At 46.6% G+C, this 5000-nt stretch overlaps 4 non-coding genes across 4 annotated transcripts; all 4 read right to left on the bottom strand.

Annotated features, from left to right (window-relative positions):
- Positions 1-238: 238 nt before the first annotated feature.
- On the bottom strand, positions 239-322 carry TRNAR-UCU (transfer RNA arginine (anticodon UCU)). The gene is given in 2 exon segments: positions 239-274; positions 286-322. It is a non-coding gene; the product is annotated as a tRNA-Arg (tRNA).
- Positions 323-2286: 1964 nt separating this feature from the next.
- On the bottom strand, positions 2287-2360 carry TRNAN-GUU (transfer RNA asparagine (anticodon GUU)). Its single transcript has one exon. It is a non-coding gene; the product is annotated as a tRNA-Asn (tRNA).
- A 1383-nt stretch (positions 2361-3743) lies between these two features.
- On the bottom strand, positions 3744-3817 carry TRNAN-GUU (transfer RNA asparagine (anticodon GUU)). Its single transcript has one exon. It is a non-coding gene; the product is annotated as a tRNA-Asn (tRNA).
- A 791-nt stretch (positions 3818-4608) lies between these two features.
- On the bottom strand, positions 4609-4692 carry TRNAR-UCU (transfer RNA arginine (anticodon UCU)). The gene is given in 2 exon segments: positions 4609-4644; positions 4656-4692. It is a non-coding gene; the product is annotated as a tRNA-Arg (tRNA).
- Positions 4693-5000: the final 308 nt, after the last annotated feature.

Below are 5000 nucleotides of genomic sequence, written 5' to 3' on the forward strand. Positions count from 1 at the left end.
GAGAACTCATCACCACCCGTGGTAACCTGTACCACTCATTGATCACTCTCACCGTCAGAAAGTTTTTTCTAATATGCTATTTAGAAAAGGGCTCTTCCCTTTGCACTGCAGATCAAAACTGAATGCTAAATCAGTCGCCTTAAAAAGCTTCAAGGCAGGGCTACGATAACAAATGAAGTCCTAGGCAGGTTTTTTGCCTAAGAGCACACAACAAGCTACCACAGTGCGCTAGAAAGTACGACTCTGGTGGGACTCGAACCCACAACCTTTGAATCACTTTCACTCTAGAAGTCCAATGCGCTATCCATTGCGCCACAGAGCCACTCTTAAGCCGTCCGCATAGTCAATTTTTGGCTGTGAAAAGGCCAGTGCATCTCACTTTTGTGACATCTATACTTAAAAAAAAAAAAAAAAAAAGCCCTCAACTTTGGAAACTCTTGAATGCTGGGAATGTGCTAAAATTGCTGATCAGAGTAGACAGGTGGAAGCAGCAGGCAAGGGGGATTAGCTCACATGGTAGAGCGCTCGCTTCGCATGCGAGAGGTAGCGGGATCGATGCCTGCATCCTCCAACATCTTTACTTGCCAGCGCTTTGAAACTCTAGCATGATGGCCTTTTTATCTTTGGCGCTCAAAGAACTGGCCTTCGATAGCTCAGCTGGTAGAGCGGAGGACTGTAGAAGCAAATTAGCAATCCTTAGGTCGCTGGTTCAATTCCGGCTCGAAGGACCTTTTTGGCTAGCATTACCATTTTGAAGCTTTTAAACGGCTCAGACACACTGACAGCCACGTCTTTACGTGTAACATACGGCGCAAACAAAAGGCAAGCCCGTCCCTGGGTGGGCTTGAACCACCAACCTTTCGGTTAACAGCCGAACGTGCTAACCGATTGCGCCACAGAGACAACCACACATTGTGCCGCTGGCCAAATCCTCAGTCAGGTCAACTATATTCTCTCAGGTGACTACCTAAACAATAATATCAAAAAAAGGAAAAGAAGAGATAAACTAGAACACAACAGCGTGACTCAAAAGAGTACCCAACTGCCCACGGAGAGTGGCTCCCTGTTAGCGGCTTAGTAACAGTCAGAGGCTTCCTCAGCTTTGCCTCACCAGCACCTTGTAAGCTATCCCAATGCAGCAGAGTGGTGCAGCGGAAGCGTGCTGGGCCCATAACCCAGAGGTCGATGGATCGAAACCATCCTCTGCTAGGAAGCTTGGTTTTTGCAGTCCCTACCACATCAACATCTTCCTGGACAGCCCAATTTGAGAAATCGCTTTGTTTCTTAAAAAATGTCCTCTTCTCTGTCAATGCAGACATACATGCCTAAATACAGAAGATCATAGAATGGTAGAGTTGGAAGGGTCATCGGGTCCAAGCACCTGCTCAGTGCAGGATTACCTAAATCATTCCAGACAGATCTTTGTCCAGGCTTTGTTTAAACACTTCCATGGAAGGAGAACTCATCACCACCCGTGGTAACCTGTACCACTCATTGATCACTCTCACCGTCAGAAAGTTTTTTCTAATATGCTATTTAGAAAAGGGCTCTTCCCTTTGCACTGCAGATCAAAACTGAATGCTAAATCAGTCGCCTTAAAAAGCTTCAAGGCAGGGCTACGATAACAAATGAAGTCCTAGGCAGGTTTTTTGCCTAAGAGCACACAACAAGCTACCACAGTGCGCTAGAAAGTACAACTCTGGTGGGACTCGAACCCACAACCTTTGAATCACTTTCACTCTAGAAGTCCAATACGCTATCCATTGCGCCACAGAGCCACTCTTAAGCCTTCCGCATAGTCAATTTTTGGCTGTGAAAAGGCCAGTGCATCTCACTTTTGTGACATCTATACTTAAAAAAAAAAAAAAAAAAAAGCCCTCAACTTTGGAAACTCTTGAATGCTGGGAATGTGCTAAAATTGCTGATCAGAGTAGACAGGTGGAAGCAGCAGGCAAGGGGGATTAGCTCACATGGTAGAGCGCTCGCTTCGCATGCGAGAGGTAGCGGGATCGATGCCTGCATCCTCCAACATCTTTACTTGCCAGCGCTTTGAAACTCTAGCATGATGGCCTTTTTATCTTTGGCGCTCAAAGAACTGGCCTTCGATAGCTCAGCTGGTAGAGCGGAGGACTGTAGAAGCAAATTAGCAATCCTTAGGTCGCTGGTTCAATTCCGGCTCGAAGGACCTTTTTGGCTAGCATTACCATTTTGAAGCTTTTAAACGGCTCAGACACACTGACAGCCACGTCTTTACGTGTAACATACGGCGCAAACAAAAGGCAAGCCCGTCCCTGGGTGGGCTTGAACCACCAACCTTTCGGTTAACAGCCGAACGCGCTAACCGATTGCGCCACAGAGACAACCACACATTGTGCCGCTGGCCAAATCCTCAGTCAGGTCAACTATATTCTCTCAGGTGACTACCTAAACAATAATATCAAAAAAAGGAAAAGAAGAGATAAACTAGAACACAACAGCGTGACTCAAAAGAGTACCCAACTGCCCACGGAGAGTGGCTCCCTGTTAGCGGCTTAGTAACAGTCAGAGGCTTCCTCAGCTTTGCCTCACCAGCACCTTGTAAGCTATCCCAATGCAGCAGAGTGGCGCAGCGGAAGCGTGCTGGGCCCATAACCCAGAGGTCGATGGATCGAAACCATCCTCTGCTAGGAAGCTTGGTTTTTGCAGTCCCTACCACATCAACATCTTCCTGGACAGCCCAATTTGAGAAATCGCTTTGTTTCTTAAAAAATGTCCTCTTCTCTGTCAATGCAGACATACATGCCTAAATACAGAAGATCATAGAATGGTAGAGTTGGAAGGGTCATCGGGTCCAAGCACCTGCTCAGTGCAGGATTACCTAAATCATTCCAGACAGATCTTTGTCCAGGCTTTGTTTGAACACTTCCATGGAAGGAGAACTCATCACCACCCGTGGTAACCTGTACCACTCATTGATCACTCTCACCGTCAGAAAGTTTTTTCTAATATGCCATTTAGAAAAGGGCTCTTCCCTTTGCACTGCAGATCAAAACTGAATGCTAAATCAGTCGCCTTAAAAAGCTTCAAGGCAGGGCTACGATAACAAATGAAGTCCTAGGCAGGTTTTTTGCCTAAGAGCACACAACAAGCTACCACAGTGCGCTAGAAAGTACAACTCTGGTGGGACTCGAACCCACAACCTTTGAATCACTTTCACTCTAGAAGTCCAATACGCTATCCATTGCGCCACAGAGCCACTCTTAAGCCTTCCGCATAGTCAATTTTTGGCTGTGAAAAGGCCAGTGCATCTCACTTTTGTGACATCTATACTTAAAAAAAAAAAAAAAAAAAAGCCCTCAACTTTGGAAACTCTTGAATGCTGGGAATGTGCTAAAATTGCTGATCAGAGTAGACAGGTGGAAGCAGCAGGCAAGGGGGATTAGCTCACATGGTAGAGCGCTCGCTTCGCATGCGAGAGGTAGCGGGATCGATGCCTGCATCCTCCAACATCTTTACTTGCCAGCGCTTTGAAACTCTAGCATGATGGCCTTTTTATCTTTGGCGCTCAAAGAACTGGCCTTCGATAGCTCAGCTGGTAGAGCGGAGGACTGTAGAAGCAAATTAGCAATCCTTAGGTCGCTGGTTCAATTCCGGCTCGAAGGACCTTTTTGGCTAGCATTACCATTTTGAAGCTTTTAAACGGCTCAGACACACTGACAGCCACGTCTTTACGTGTAACATACGGCGCAAACAAAAGGCAAGCCCGTCCCTGGGTGGGCTTGAACCACCAACCTTTCGGTTAACAGCCGAACGCGCTAACCGATTGCGCCACAGAGACAACCACACATTGTGCCGCTGGCCAAATCCTCAGTCAGGTCAACTATATTCTCTCAGGTGACTACCTAAACAATAATATCAAAAAAAGGAAAAGAAGAGATAAACTAGAACACAACAGCGTGACTCAAAAGAGTACCCAACTGCCCACGGAGAGTGGCTCCCTGTTAGCGGCTTAGTAACAGTCAGAGGCTTCCTCAGCTTTGCCTCACCAGCACCTTGTAAGCTATCCCAATGCAGCAGAGTGGTGCAGCGGAAGCGTGCTGGGCCCATAACCCAGAGGTCGATGGATCGAAACCATCCTCTGCTAGGAAGCTTGGTTTTTGCAGTCCCTACCACATCAACATCTTCCTGGACAGCCCAATTTGAGAAATCGCTTTGTTTCTTAAAAAATGTCCTCTTCTCTGTCAATGCAGACATACATGCCTAAATACAGAAGATCATAGAATGGTAGAGTTGGAAGGGTCATCGGGTCCAAGCACCTGCTCAGTGCAGGATTACCTAAATCATTCCAGACAGATCTTTGTCCAGGCTTTGTTTGAACACTTCCATGGAAGGAGAACTCATCACCACCCGTGGTAACCTGTACCACTCATTGATCACTCTCACCGTCAGAAAGTTTTTTCTAATATGCTATTTAGAAAAGGGCTCTTCCCTTTGCACTGCAGATCAAAACTGAATGCTAAATCAGTCGCCTTAAAAAGCTTCAAGGCAGGGCTACGATAACAAATGAAGTCCTAGGCAGGTTTTTTGCCTAAGAGCACACAACAAGCTACCACAGTGCGCTAGAAAGTACGACTCTGGTGGGACTCGAACCCACAACCTTTGAATCACTTTCACTCTAGAAGTCCAATGCGCTATCCATTGCGCCACAGAGCCACTCTTAAGCCGTCCGCATAGTCAATTTTTGGCTGTGAAAAGGCCAGTGCATCTCACTTTTGTGACATCTATACTTAAAAAAAAAAAAAAAAAAAGCCCTCAACTTTGGAAACTCTTGAATGCTGGGAATGTGCTAAAATTGCTGATCAGAGTAGACAGGTGGAAGCAGCAGGCAAGGGGGATTAGCTCACATGGTAGAGCGCTCGCTTCGCATGCGAGAGGTAGCGGGATCGATGCCTGCATCCTCCAACATCTTTACTTGCCAGCGCTTTGAAACTCTAGCATGATGGCCTTTTTATCTTTGGCGC

This window comes from Eleutherodactylus coqui, chromosome 1, assembly GCF_035609145.1.
Source record: "Eleutherodactylus coqui strain aEleCoq1 chromosome 1, aEleCoq1.hap1, whole genome shotgun sequence".
NCBI lineage: Eukaryota > Metazoa > Chordata > Amphibia > Anura > Eleutherodactylidae > Eleutherodactylus > Eleutherodactylus coqui.